Source organism: Rutidosis leptorrhynchoides, chromosome 6, assembly GCF_046630445.1.
Source record: "Rutidosis leptorrhynchoides isolate AG116_Rl617_1_P2 chromosome 6, CSIRO_AGI_Rlap_v1, whole genome shotgun sequence".
In the NCBI taxonomy this organism is placed as follows: Eukaryota; Viridiplantae; Streptophyta; class Magnoliopsida; order Asterales; family Asteraceae; genus Rutidosis; species Rutidosis leptorrhynchoides.
The window spans coordinates 376,169,338-376,186,705 of NC_092338.1; positions in this window are offsets into that span (position 1 = coordinate 376,169,338).

The window sequence follows — 17,368 nt, forward strand, 5'->3', positions numbered from 1 at the left end:
CAAATAGCTTATATTTTTTTTTCTCGTTGTTGCTTCCTGTTTGAGTAAGACTAAGACACACGTTGCCTGCCAACTGCTACTACTTGGGTTTACGAATATTTCTGTTTTATTATCAAGCTGCTAAACGCCTGTTGCAGCTAGCCACCACATGCGTTTTCTATTTTAATTCTTGATTAATATAAAGATGATAAAGGTTCTGTAGCAGGAAGATGAAAACGTTTATATATGCTCGACATGATGATGTTGAAACAGTGAAAAAGGGTTACACGTGCACATCCTTTTACTTTGCAATCTGACTTTAATTTTTCTTTTCCTTGGACCAGTAAAACGTGAACTCGTTTTATTTAATGGGCAGAATATATGATTTGCTGTTGGGCTTATGGAAGCCATTTAATCAAAATAAGTGGGTTAATTAATTGTTGGGCCAGTTAAATTATTAATGGGTCGTGACCTAGTTCTTCTATTTGATAAACTGGAACGAAATCGATGATGAAGGGGAAAATGTGATGTTTGATTGTGATGTAATGCATGATGATGATCTGTTAACAATACATGGCGTAAATGATGAATGATATTCATTAAAGAAGATGATGATGATAAAGATGTAAATGAATTTTTTTTTTTTTTGAAAAGGGAAACAAAGAAGATGTGGGTTGTATTTTTTATTACGGGGTATAAACCAGAAAAATGCAAACGGAAGAATGGTTATAGGTGTGGGTTGTTGAGCGAGAGGTTGCGGGTTCGAGCCCGGGCTGTGGCGTTTTTTTTTAGCTTTTCCTTTAAAGGTAGCATTCTAATTATTATTATCATTATTATTATTATTATTATTATTATTATTATTATTATTATTATTATTATTATTATTATTATTATTATTATTAATATTATCATTATCAGGAATATGAATATTATCATGATTGTTAAAATTATTTTTTTTAGTAAAATTATTATTAACATTATTATTATTAATTTTTATCATTATTATTATTATCATTTTTTTATTAACAATATTATTAATATTATGATTATAGATACAAATATTATTACAGAAACGACTAAGTTACAAATTAAATAAAATTATCGATATTATTATTACTATCATTATTAGTATCATTCATATTAGTATTATTTCAAATAGATATAAAAATACATTACAATCATATTAATATTACATGTTATTATATTCTATTAACAAAATATTATTAATTAAACTATATATATTTGTATCATAAAGACCTTAATGTAGAGTTCTTATTTTTATAAATAAATTATTAAACTACCTTAATAAGAAATTATTTTTTGAATTAATGAAGCATAAAACAATTATATCACTAAATATATATATAAATTTGTTCGATTATAATGTGTTAATATATATTAATGATATAGGTTCGTGAATCCGAGGCCAACCCTGCATTGTTCAGTTTCATCGTATGAATATTTTTACTACAAAATATTGTAGAGTGAGTTTCATTTGCTCCCTTTTTAAATGCTTTTGCAATATATATTTTTGGGACTGAGAATACATGCGCTGCTTTTATAAATGTTTTACGAAATAGACACAAGTAATTGAAACTACATTATATGGTTGAATGATCAAAGCCGAATATGCCCCTTTTGCTTGGTAACCTAAGAATTAGTAAACCAGTCTACTAATTGACGCGAATCCTAAAGATAGATCTATTAGGCCTAACAAACCCCATCCATTGTAGCGGATGCTTTAGTACTTCGAGTTTTTATATCATGTCCGATGGATGTCCCAGAATGATAGGGGATACTCTTAAATGCATCTTGTTAATGTCAATTACCAGGTGTTCAATCCATATGAATGATTTTTGTCTCTATGCATGGGACGTATATTTATGAGAACTGAAAATGAAAATCTTGTGGTCTATTAAAATGATGGAAATGATTGTTTATGTTAAACTAATGAACTCACCAACCTTTTGGTTGACACTTTAAAGTATGTTTATTCTCAGGTATGAAAGAAATCTTCCGCTGTGCATTTGCTCATTTTAGAGATATTACTTGGAGTCATTCATGACAAATTTCAAAATACGTTGCATTTGAGTCGTTGAGTTCATCAAGATTATTATTAAGTCAATTATAGTTGGATGTATTATGAAATGGTATGCATATCATCAACTTTAGATGTAAGGAAATTTTCTCTTTTCAAAACGAATGCAATGTTTGTAAAATGTATCATATAGAGGTCAAGTACCTCGCGATGTAACCAAATGTAATGTATTCGTCCAGATGGATTAGGACGGGTCCTTTCAGGTTTTACCGTTTAATGACCGGTTTGTCGATTTTAAATAAAGCGTAAAGATAAATGACGATAATATAAATGACAGAATTTAAATTGCGATAAAGTAAATTGCAGTAATTAAAATGACAGTAAATAAAGGTACGATGAAATATGAAATAAAAGTATTATGCTTATTTAAACTTCCGTAATCATGATGTTTGACGTTTTGATTTTAATTTATTACTCTGGGTTAATTGTCCTTTGTCCTGGTTTTAATTGATACCTATCTGTTTTTTGTCCATAATAGTCCATCGGTCATAATTATAAAATGCTCGTCAAATTAACCTTATTCCTGAAGTCAATTATTCCAACTAATTAGGGATTCTAACTGTAACAAGGTTTTAATACTTTGTTTAATGATTACACCAGGTTATCAACTGCGTATAATCCAAGGTTTTAATACTTTGTTAACAATTACACCAATTACCCTTGTATGTAATCCACCCATGTTTTAATAAGATATGAACATTAATTTACCCACTTGATCAGTTTGAATAATCAATTACCCAACCCGAATAATTAATTAAATGATCGTAAAAGATGTCGTATAAACGTCACTAAATAGGACATGCATAATCATTTAATAATTATTAGATTAACTAATTTGAAGATAGGTTCGACAGATTCCAATGAGTTGTCATTCGATTAGACAATACCCCCCATCTATTAATAGTTCATAGTCCAATGTCCACAAGTGTCGATCTTTTTGTCCAAACCCGAATTATGGTACAAAATACAATAACCCCGTCTTTAATATTTAGTCTAACATCACGATTACTTCGGCTTAAATAAGCATAATAATAACTTAGTTACGAGACATTAATTTAAAAAGGAAGAACATTGCTTACAGCGGTGATTAATCGCGTAGTGTTACCCGGACAGAGTTTCGACTTTAAAACCCGTAAAACATTTTTTACAATAACCCAACTAAACCATAACTTTATTATTAAAATTAACTTAAATTAAAATTATAACATATATATATATATATATATATATATATATATATATATATATATATATATATATATATATATATATATATATATATATATATTAAATTTACAGAGGAAGAAAGAAAAATGGTGTGTGAAACTCGTCCGAAAAATGCTGAATTTATAAACTTGGCCAGGATTCTGAAGCCATGCGATCGCATGGGATTTGCTCCTCCAGGCCATGCAATCGCATGGCCAGCTAGATCAGACTAGATGCTTGCCAAAAACGTGGGCGGCTCGATTTAAATAATATATATAATATTATATATATAATTATATATATTATATTATATTCTTGTGCATAGTAGAGTTGTAATTTTAGCTCCGTTGAGTCGTACGTTTCTTCTCGGTTTATGTCTCGGTTCCGGATTTTTGAACGTCTTTTCGTACGATTTAATATCTTGTACTTTGCATTTCGCAACTTGTAATTTGCACAAAAAATTATTTTCCTTAACTCCCAAAATCCGCGCAAGTCTTTAACTCACTTTTAGTGGCACTTTTGAGTGCACTATGGCTTTAGTGGCACTTTTCAGACTTTAGTGACACTTTTTCTTCAATTCTTTAATCTTCGTGCTTCGTCTTTACATTTATTTATTTAAACAATTACAACTTAAAAATAGAATAAATACAACTAAAAACTTTACATATTAGGATGATATTGCGATTTAATATATGTTCATTTGGAGCACTATCAACAATAAACGACAAAATCATCATTACCCTCAGGTAATGACAATATCGAAGTGGTAGTCAACTTCTTCTTCAAAGTTTGAAAAGCAGTCTCTTGTTCATCCTTCCACTCATACTTTTTCCCCTTGTGCGTTAAAGCAGTCAGAGGTTTCGCTATACGAGAGAAATCTTAAATGAACCTTCTATTGTAACCTGCCAACCCTAGAAACTGACGAACCTGAGTAGGAGTTTTCGGAATTTCCCACTTCTCAATTGCCTCAATCTTAGCAGGATCGACCTGTATTCCCTGTTTACTAACAATATGTCCAAGGAATTGAACTTCTCTTAACCAGAAAGCACACTTAGAGAACTTAGCGTACAACTCTTCTTTCCTCAACAAATCCAGCACCAACTTCAAATGTTCTTCGTGTTCTTCATCACTCTTGGAATGAATAAGGATGTCGTCGATGAAAACGATAATGAATTTGTCCAGATAGGGTCTACACACACGATTCATGAGGTCCATGAATACAGCAGGTGCGTTTGTCAATCCAAACGGCATAACAAGGAATTCGAAGTGACCATAACTGGTGCGAAAAGCGGTTTTCAGAACATTATATTCTTTAACACGCAGTTGATGATAACCGGAACGAAGATCAATCTTAGAATAAACGGACGAACCTTGAAGCTTATCGAACAGATCGTCAATTCTTGGAAGAGGGTAATGGTTTTTAACTGTAAGCTTGTTCAATTCATGATAATCAATGCACAAATGAAACGAACCATCTTTCTTCTTAACAAATAGAACAGGAGCTCCCCAAGGGGACGAACTGGGACGAATGAAATATAGTTGCAACCAATAAAGAAAACATTATTTAGAGTGGCCACATCAGTGGAGTCAATTCCTTCAAAGGGGATAACGAGGATCATGAACTTCAAAGTAAATTTTCATTACATTTCCGAAAGGAAGACGTACGAAAGGTGTGATCTTTCAACGAAAGTAAACTTCCTCGCACAATGAGTGAGTCAATCTAAAATTCATCCTTATTCTTAAATTTATATGCGGGTGGAAAGAAACGTGAATCGTGGACTATAAAGAATAGTCGACTCCAGGTAAGATGAATCTCCAAAAATGATTCTGTGCACCTCAAAGTATTGAATCATGGGATTGATGTTTACGAGGGTGTCGCGGTTAGCCGTGAATATCGAGAGTAGAAACTTCTCAGATGGTCTTGAATATCAAGAGTAAATGTAACACCCTAGCTTAACATGACCACAATATTGTCCGCTATGCCCGCAGGCGCACGACTTTTTCTTGGCGACCACACATGAGAAGCACTTTCCCAGGAGGTCACCCATCCTGGTAGTGCTCTCACCAGAGCACGCTTAACCACAATGTACTCGCACACCTGCTCTGCCTGTGGTCCCAAAACGCGTTGTGTCATTTAAGCGTGAGTATTACCTTATAATCCCATGATACTCATGTCCATGGGCGATGTGGGATTTGTCTAGGGTGTTACATTCACCCCCCTTAGGGACTTATCATCCTCGATGAGGTTTGCCCCACCACCCCCAACGGCACATGAGTGGCTCTGATACCATTCTGTAACACCCTAGCTTAACATGACCACAATATTGTCCGCTATGCCCGCAGGGGCACGGCTTTTTCTTGGCGACCACACACGAGAAGCACTTTCCCAGGAGGTCACCCATCCTGGTAGTGCTCTCACCCGAGCACGCATAACCACAACGTACTCGCACACCTGCTCTGCCTGTGGTCCTAAAACGCATTGTGTCATTTAAGCGTGAGTATTACCTTATAATCCCATGATCACTCTTGTCCATGGGCGATGTGGGATTTGCCTAGGGTGTTACAGTAGAAACTTCTCAGATGGTCCAGTGTGATATCTATCGGTGATACCAATTATAACAACAGTTAGGGTGGAAACCCACCCAGTGCCTTTCCTGAGAACAGGGTGGCCACTGAACGTACCTCAGAAAACTAATTTATCGGTCCGCGTGTCGGTCATGCCCAAATGCAAGAGGGCAAATTTCATGAGCGCAAAGACTTCCCAACAATTTTATAAAACCGCCATCCAAATTGGCGTAAGAGTTTCTATCAATGAACTTAATGGTAAGTTTCATCCTTAAACGGAGGATGAGAAGAATTGTGATCCAAACACTCTGTAGAGTAATGCGAAAATTTGATAAAATCAATCAAAGGAGTTTTGAAAAAGCTTTAAACATTTGATGTAACAACATAAACGGAACAAAGTTCTTAGTAAATTTAGAAGTATGTACAACGTGTACCATTTTATATAAAACAAATTAACTTAGTCAAACAGCTCAATAAATGAGTGGTTTTAAAATAATTTTGAAGGTATGATTTAGTATATACTAGCCAAAATAGGTCAGGGTAAATTTATTCATTTGAATCCATACGTACATATATGATTTTATAAATTGTATACATGACAAAATATTTCATTACTTCTATTCGCCCATAAATCTCGTGAGAACCGCCCAATTAAACAAATGTGTAAAACTCCCGATGATAAACAGAGTATCTGTATTTCAAAGGTTACAAGTTAAAGTAAGATCGTGGAAGATCGAGTAAAGGACTTGAATCGTCGTGCGACATTTGACCAACAAATGTTACGAGGTCATGAAAACCAATGAGTTAAATGTTGTTTTGACTATTATCAGGGCATAAGTCCTTGGGCCAAAATTGTTCCTGAACGAAGCTGTTGCTAACAAGCGAGTTATGAAGGATAGAGCATGAGATAGATAATCTAGTTAAAACGAGCTTCTCGTATATCAACAAATAAGATAATGAATATTTTCCCTATTCATGTAATACATCGGAACTTCTGAATGAGTAGTGTAAAAATTTTCTTTGACTCACTTTCTATTCCTCATGTCACAATATTGGGACTTCTTTATGAATTAACGTAATATAATCACGTTGGCGTGACGCCATTATATTTCACTAATTCATAGTTCCATTCCAATAGCACTACATGAGGTCAGGACACGCGATCAACCTCGGATTTCCACACAATTTCTCTAAAACAATTTCTTAAACAATGTGCTAAGGATAGCACAAGAGACAAAGCATCATAAGTAACGAATAGGAGTAACGATGACATAGAAATGTCTTCGAAGTACCAAAAATCTCTGAAAGTCAAGAATGACATTTTCCGGTTCAAAATCCAAAGCACATAGGCACAACGGCACAAAGGCATGTAATATAACAAGAATGTTATATACCTAAACATAATAGCTGACATTGAAATGCCGAGCATTTAGAAGTCAAGAATGACATCTCGCGTAATATAACTCAAACGTTATATACATAACCATAATAGATGACATAGAAATGTCGAGAATTTCAGAAGTCAAGAATGACATCCCTCGATTTCACTACCCGAGGTGTTCTTATAAGGATAAGTTCGCATGAGTCGGAGAATACGTTTAAATCGAAATGGGAGTTCCTCCCGGATTCAGAACATAATAGAGATGTATGTATGATAACAATATACATACCAATACGATACAAATGATCACATATAATAATATATTATAGGCCGGGCTGTAGACTAGACTCACTAATGCACCCTATTGACTCGAGTAACGACATCAATGTAGCCTAATTCCCTACAACCAACACTCTGATACCAACTAAAATGACCCGTCAAAGTACACTTGACGACCATCGTTATTTTGGTCCCACAGCTTGATCATAACTCTATATGAATTTGATAAATAACCTTGCATTCTTTATTTAAAAATGATTTCCTATAAAGAAAACCTACCAAAATGTGTAAGTTTAGAAAAACCATACATTATTACTTAACCAAAAGTTGACCAAAACAAGTCAACAACATCCACTATTAAATGTATCAAAATAGAATGCAAGTTAATGTTTAACAAAAGCTGTCATCATAAATATGCAGACTCTCTAAGCACAGCGGAAGCAATCAATCATGAATCTGAGAATAAAACATGCGAGTAACTGTCAACAAAAATGTTGAGTGAATTATAGGTTTAAAATTGCAAACAATATTTAATTTAAACCATAAACATTTATGTTTGAAAACATAAAAACTCCTTTTTGGACCACAAAATTATATGCTAGAAAACATATAAAAACATTATTCCATTTTCCGTGAGCCACCTGGTAACCACTTAACTATTTATTTATCTTTGCCAAACACAATAAATAATATACACCGAACAAGTGTATCTTCAACTAAATACGAAGTACTAAACATTCTGATTATAAATTGGTAGCGCGACTAGCTCGAAATGGGGTTGTCAAATCTGATAGATTTATCCATAGGATTCGCGTTCACCAGTAGAAACCAGTGATTACAATTACCAGATTAGGGAATATTTTTGTTCAACTCAATGAATAATTTAAACCAACTTCCACTTGTGTCCAATACTTAAAAATAAAATGCATGTATTCTCATCCCAAAAGATTTAAAATAGAAAAATGGGACTATAACTCACCTTAAAGCAAATGAAGTAGCCAGACAAAAATGCGAACAACAATGAAGTAAAGTGATCAAGTATGATCACAACGCCGACCTATAAATAAAGCAGGTCGATATAAATAACTAACTTAGGTCAAGTCTTAGTAGGATAGCTATTGTACATGTTGCAAGTAGACATAGAACAACACTCAACATGCATAGGTTTGATCAGAACAGTGTACGGACACACACTTTCTATTTTCAGAAAGTTTCTATTTTCAGCAGGTTTCCATTTTTGGAAAGTTTCTATTTTAGGAAAGTTTCTATTTTAGGAAAGTTTCCAAATTTAGAAATTTTCCATATTTAGAAAGTTTCTATTTTTAGAAAGTTATTAAGTTAGGAAAGTTTCCTTAATTAGAAAGTCAACAAAAGTCAACTGAAAGTCAAAGTCAACCGAAAGTCAACTCAAAAGTCAACCTTAGTCAAACATAGTCAACATTAATTTTTAAAGTGTAAGTTATATTAATAATATAAGTTATAATGTTATTTAAAGTCATAAATGTATAATTATGTCATAACATAAGTTTAATTAAATTAAAATGAATTATTAAAGTTAACATAAGTATTTAATTAATTAATTAAATATTAATCATAATATAAGTATTATTAATTAATAATAAATTTTAATCATATCATAAGTATTATTAATTAGTTATGAATTATTAATCATATCATAAGTTTCTAATTATAATCATTAAATCATAAGTATTTAATAATTAAATTATAATTAAATAATAACTCAGCCTTATAATAATTAAATAATTAATTAATCCTTATTATAAGTCTTATTATAATAATCTCATAACATAAGTTTAGTACTTACCATAAGTATTTTTCATTAATAATAAAAGTATTATTAATCATAAGTTTAATTAAATGTTAAATTAAATCATAAGTAATTAATAAATGATATAATAAATATATATATCATAAGTCTTAAATTAAATTAATTACTTTTTATATCATAAGCAATTTATTAATAATGAAATTCATTATTTATATCATAAGTCTTATTTAATAACCATAAATTTTAATTAAAAGTTCATCAGGTCATAACTTGAGCCCCGGGAATCAGTTTTCGGCGAGTCTTATATATATCTTCGCCTAACCAACCCACCCAACACATTAGTGTGCTCAAGAACATCCCAAGAACAGCTACCAAGTTGTGACTTACTGTGACAACCCGGAAATTTTTGACCAAATTTAAACTTAATCTTTGTACGATTAACATTTCCGACACGATAAGCAAAGTCTGTAAAACTGAATCTCAAAATTTTTGAACTACTTTTATATATTTAAATACCCTTCGGTTGTTTTCGAAGATTCGCGAACAATTATATGTAAATAGATACATATATACTATAACTTGAAAATGTAACGATGTATTAATTGTTTGATACCGTACATTAAACTTATTGGTTTAAATATCTATTTGAATATATATGATAAGTTGAAATATTTATTATTAAATTAATTATAAATAACTTCCAATGTGTATTTAAAAACTGATTTATGTATATTAAAAAGATATATACATATATATAATTTCAAGTTATTTAGTAAACGATAGTAACATTCATTTATTGATTCGATTGATATTTAGATAAGTTAACTAAAGCGTTTAAGATGAACCAGTAAAACACTAATTTGCTACAGTATTTTCAAATTGCTACAGTACCCAAAATGCTACATTGTCTTCGAAAATCACTATTTGCTACAGTGAAATTGACTTTGCTACGGTGAATTGCTACAATAAAAATTGGCTTGCTACAGTAGCTGTGCTACAGTAAAACGCTATTTCAAAATAAATAAAAATATATATATGTATGTATGTATATGTATATACTACGAGACGATGATTTATAGAAGCAAATAACCAAAACACTTAATTGATTAAAGCTACACTTAGAGTGACATAGTTATCAATGATTAAGTTTATATTTTGACAAAGGTACGAGTCACGAAACGAAAAGTACTAGTTTTCTCAGCGTACGAAAGGGCGTTCGAAAAACCGGAACCGAGACATAAGTCGAGTGACAACGTACGACTTATCGGAACAAAAATTACAAGTCAACTATGCATGTGAATTTAATATAATATATAATTAATTATATAAATTAAATGTATTATATATATAATTAAATAATATGTCGACAAGCAAGAAAACAAATGAAAGTGAGCTGTCCAGACGAGCCATGCGATCGCATGGCATTTGCACTGAAAGCCCATGCGATCGCATGGGCATCAGATTCAGCAAACATGTATAAATAGCTCGATCTATTCTGTTTCTTTCCTCATTCTTTTTACTCCGTATTATTTAAATTATTATTATTATTATTATTATTATTATTATTATTATTATTATTATTATTATTATTATTATTATTATTATTATTATTATTATTATTATTAATCCTAATATTATTATTTGTAATATTAGTGTTATTATTAGTATTATACATAAAATATTATGACGAGGTCATGAGCGTGTAACTTTCAAAATGAGTTCTCAAACGGGTTAAAGCTAAGGAAATTATGGGTTATTGCCAAGGAGGTTATGGGTAATGTTTGGGGGTATAATTGTGAATCAAACTTAGTGTTTATCATCTCCGTTACGTCTACGTACTTTTCTACAATATTGAATCTCAATATTAATACGTTGAGATCTATGATTATTTGATATACCGAGTTTCGGTCACATTACGATGAACAACTTTATGTGCTGCTAAGGTGAGTTTCATTTGCTCCCTTTTTAATTACTTTTGCAATCTATATTTTTGGGCTGAGAATACATGCACTTTATTTTAAACGCAATGGATACAAGTACATACTAAATTCTACACCGAGTTTGAACCGAAAATCCCTTAGCTTTGGTAACTAGTAACTGCCAGTTATAAGAACTGGTGGGCGCGAGTAGTTATATATGGATCCATAGGGCCTGATATCCCCGTCCGAGCTAGAGCACTAGCCTTTTAACGGACGTATGCTATTTGAGAAGCGTACACGTTGGTTTGCGTGTATTATTAAGATGATTATATAAAGGGTACAAATTATATATACGTTAAGTTTAGTTACCGGGGTGCTCAATTTCGTAGAATATTTTGATAAACGTTTCTGGATTGAACAACTGAAATCTTGTGATCCACCTTTATATACAGATTATGCGCAACATTAAAACTATGAACTCACCAACCTTTGTGTGGACACTTGTTAGCATGTTTATTCTCAGGTTTCCTAGAAGTCTTCCGCTGTTTGCTTAGATGTTAAACAAGCTATGTGCATGGAGTCTTACATGACATATTTTTCAAGGAGACGTTGCATTCACCAAATCATCACCATGTATCTTATTTTGACTGCATTGTCAACAGAAATACTGTTGTAAACTATTATTTATGGTGATTGTCTATATGTAGAAATCATCAGATGTCGAAAACCTTTGATTTAAATATTCATTTATGGTGTGCCTTTTCAAAAGAATGCAATGTTTACAAAATGTATCATATAGAGGTCAAATACCTCGCAATGAAATCAATGAATGACGTGTTCGTCCATATGGATTTGGAGCGATCATCACACTTACAGCCATAAATCAACTTGTAGCTTTAATCCGTTCAAAAACATGTTTTAGTCATAACGGGTGATCCGTGGCTCGGATTTCGATGACCCGAACATGAAAGTTCATCCAATCATCAATCCTAACACACTAGTACACCCTAAATACTCTAAAAGTGGTCACAAAGTTGGACCATACCTGTACCAATTCGTTCTTACATTTTAATTTCAATTAAACACCATTTTAATCATATCTAGAGCTCCGGGAATCAAAATAACATGAATTCGGAGTCTAAAATTAATGTCTTGATGAGAGGAACTCATATAAACACTTTAATTTCACTTTTATATCAGTTATGTTCTCAGAAAATAACAAACAAACTGCTGTCCTGTAAAAACTCGTCCTTATCCACCTGGACGAAGTCATCAACATCTGGTCCCATCGCGAGGTACTAACTTAAATATGCCATGAATGACTCCAAGTAATGTCATTAAAATGAGCAATTACATAGCGGAAGACTTAATTCGTACCTGAGAATAAACATGCTTAAAAGTGTCAACCAAAAGGTTGGTGAGTTCATAGGTTTATTATAATAATCATTTCAATATATTAATAGACCACAAGATTTTCGTTTATAAATATATGTACACTTGCAAGTGTATAAAAGTATTCTATAAATTGTAGGCACCCGGTAACAAGCCTTAACGTTCATGTTTTACCCTCTAAAGTACACCAGATCAGGTGTGTTTAATATAACTTCGAAGTACTAAAGCATCCCATAGTCAGGATGGGGTTTGTCAGGCCCAATAGATCTATCTTTAGGATTCGCGCCTACCGTACATAGACAAGTAGTTTAATGTTACCAAGCTAAGGGTATATTTCTGGTTTAAACCCACATAGAATTAGTTTTAGTACTTGTGCCTATTTCGTAAAATATTTATAAAACAGCGTATGTATTCTCAGCCCAAAAATTTATATAAAAAGAGGGTAATGAAACTCACCATACTGTATTTTATAGTAAAAATACATATGACGTCATTGAACAATTATAGGGTTGGCCTCGGATTCACGAACCTATATCATTTGTATATTTATTAATTTACATAGTTATAATCGAACAATATATGTATAAATTTATTATATCTTTAATTTATATATTATGTATGTTTAATTTGTATATATATTCATAATGATTAATGTTAATAATAGTAATTATAATAATACTAATAATTTTAATAATAATGATAATAATAATGATAATATTAGTAATGATAATAAATAAATAAAAAAGATAGTTTTTTAATAATAATAAAAATGATAATTTTCAAAAATAATAGTTTTGATAATAATTATACTATTAATGATAATAATAATGTTAATGATAATAATGATTTTTGTTAACTTTACTTAATAATAATTTTCATAATAATAATAATCTTAATAATCATAATAATGTTATTACTAGTAATACAAATATTCATATTCTTAACATAATAATAATAATGATAATAATAACAATAATAATAGTATTTACTACCTTAAAAGCTCTCCAAAAAAGAAATTGTCACGAACCGGGCTCGAACCCGCGACCTCCCACTCATCAACATAACACTCGAACCATCACATCTACTCTGTTTTCTGATTTTATACTCAGCACACTTATATATAACTCGTTTCTGTTTTGTTACCTCTTCTTCTCCATCATAAACTAGTCGACCAGTGATTTACCGTAATCGATCCAGGCTTCAAATTTTAAGTTTATGAATTATATGCAAAACATGATAAGTCAGATTATGTGTGATTGTGTATGCAAAAACGAAGAAAAATATACAACTAAACTGCCTGTATCTGTTCGCGATTGGGATGAACAACCAAAAACGTGATTTCGAAATTTAGTACTTTTTAGACCATAATTATAACACAAAACAGATTTGAAAACATCATTAGAAACTTTCTCTATCTTCAATTGATCGTGAATTGTAACAGAATAATTGAATTTCTTGATGATCCATCCGTTTGACTTTTTAGATTAAATCTTTGACTCCAAGAATTCTTAATCAAAAGAAGGAATTAACGACTGTTGTTTTACAGACAGGTTAAATAAAAGATTCCTAACAAAAATTCATTACTAGATTTTGGAATTCTGTTCGCATTCCATCTTTTGATTTTAACATATAAAAAAAAAACAGAGGTATCGTTCTGTAAAAAAAAAAACTTGACTTTAATCAGATATGGAAAATTACGGCCAGTTATATTTGATAGAGGATATAAAGAATTGGATGGTTTTCGTAAAAAAAATCGTTGGATTTATAGAGGGAGTGATCAACAGAATTTTTCTACCAGACTAATAAGGAAAATAAAAATAAAATAAAATATATAAAAGTTAAAATCAATTTCTAACTGTATTTGTGTTTATTCAGTTGTCTTAATGCAAGAGTGATTCGATACCTTACTTTTACAGACAGGAAAATTGATTTTAAATCAGTTGGATTGATACCCCTTAACAAACTTGTACAAATTTCTTGCTTTTATATTCTATATAATTAATATTAATAACTAATAATAATAAATAATAATAATAATAATACTAATAATAATTATATTACTAATAATTAATATAATAGATAATAATAATGATGATTAAAAAAAATAATGGTGATAATAATATTCTTCATAATGCAATTAATAATACTAATTATTTTAATACTAATTATAATAATACTAATAATAAAATAATCATATTAACATTATAATTATAATAATGATAATTTAGTAACAACGATATAAATAATAATAATACTTATATTAGTAATGATAATAATAATATTAACAATTTTAACACATTATTCGTATCAAGTTTCATATCCAGTAATATTAATAAGACTGATATTAATGTTAATATGAATATTATAACAATAAAGAATTAATGATAATAATATTAGTATAACAATTATACTCTTCTTGAAACCACATTTAATATCTTAATATTATAATTTATTACTATGTAATATTTAATAATTATTTAATTTATTATATGGTGATATTCATTGAATATTTAATGTACATGTATTTTATATATTACAATATATTCATAAATAAAAATCATATATAGATTTATATATATATACAATTATGTATTCAATTATAGGTTCGTGAATCGTCGAAACTAGTCAAAAGGTCAATTGAATATATGAGCATATTTTCAAAGTTTTCGAGACTCAACATTATAGACTTTGCTTATTCGTGTTGGAAACATGTAGGGATTAAGTTTAAATTTGGTCGGAAATTTCAGGGTCGTCACAGTACCTACCCGTTAAAGAAATTTCGTCCCCGAAATTTGACAGAGGTCGTCATGGATAACAATAAGAATGTTTTCATGACAAATATGAGTTGATAAATAGAGTTTTATCATCATTGAGTAATATGGATAAAACCATTTGATTTTGTTAAGAGTACGAGTGAAGCTATCACCAAAAAGTGAAATGAGTAGGTATAGATTTATCATATCTTTTGACGTAGATAGGATTGATTTCCAAGTTCAAGAGATTTGGAGAAAATCTTTGTAATAAGATTTGATTCTTCGGTAATCAAAGAAGTTAGGATTCGCTTTAGATGCGATTATCTGTTTTGATTGCTCTGGCAGATATTTTACTATAAATTTACCCCCGTTGTTTCCTTAAAACTCACACCTTCTATTCTTCCTTTCTCAACTCATACTTTAAAGCATTCATTAATATGCTCCATCCGGTACTGATTCTTGATATACTCCTAACCTTCATATCTATCATTCTTCTTTTTCATCTACCACCGTAGGAAGTTACTTACTTCTACCATTACCTTAGGGTTATAGTGTTTTTTCATTCTCCCGAGTCTTTACGTGGCAATACGTATTGATATGCATGGTTTGTAATTTCGGGGTTGTTATTGGGTTTTATATCTTCCCTTATTTTTTGATGTCCCTACTTCTGTCTTCCATAATCATTGTCATCCACAGTTAATACTCTCTCCTATTTGTTGCGATTTATACTCCAATTTCTATTTCGGAGCTTCATTCTTTCGTTTCCTCTTCTTGCGATTAAGCATCTCTTGTAATGGTCCGGAATTCACACATATGGATTTCGGAATGAACATTGTTAATGTTCTAAGAAAGAGATCGTAATGGCACGATCTTGATTTGTTAAATTACAAGAATTTCCCGAAAAACACCGAATCATCAAGAAAAATATTTTCTTGATATGTTTAGAGATTAGATAGAATGTAAGAGTCGTGTAAATGGCACATGATGACGGTACTGTGAATCATTATGCTTCATTAGAAACTCGGCATGTCTTACTGTAATATAATGACGTTGATCAAGTGTCATTATATTATACTAACCCATGCATCAGTTCCCAACACTACCTCAAAACATTCATATTTTAAATTTGAAGGTTCGCAGAATATAGAAACTAACAGTTTCTCATATGATGTAACACTGATAGCTCAAAGAGATAAATGATTTCAGATAAGATTAGTTTGGAAATTATATTCAGAAATATCGAGGTTATTTATAATGAAAGATACGATAATATCTTTGAATATCTAAGATTAAAGGATAATGGAGACTATTGTCCGCAAGGGTTTAGAGTAAGGGGCAAGATATTCGCTAAAGACTTCAGCAGGCATTGAATTATTTGAATTCTTTGAAGTCAAACTTATTCTTTATTGATTTGTCCACGGCTTCCTTCATAGTTTCGCATAATCCGCTTTTCAGTATTAAATTTTTCTATTGAGCATTTCCAACATTCCATTCTTTATCATCAACTTTTGGCCATTAAGACCATCTACAACATGCTGCTTCGTCAGCATTTTCAAAGTTAACAGATCTGGGTCATCGGTTATCAAACCGAGGTGTTTTCAGGAGAATTGTATTTTTAAATGATTAAATGCTGATGGTAATATGGTGGAATATAAAAGATTCTCCGGTAACAAATAAAGAGCACGCATATATATTAAGGTTATAATAAAGCAAACTTGAATGAAAGTTGAAGTTGACTTGCTGGAGCTGTGACAAAATTTTGCTACTTTGAAAGGGATTACCAAATTATTTTGGGTAATAATAACACTGAAGGAATTAGCACAGCTACGTGTTAAATGTTTACTCAGTTTCCGAGAGTTTTTCAGATGCATAACTATATGCATCAATCTTTTCTTCCATAGATGAAGTGCGGCTGGTTTATCCTCTCGATCGAGGTGTTTTCAAGAATCATGAAAGATTTGAACATGGATTGGAATCGTCAAAATTCAAATGAGGTTTAAGATGAAA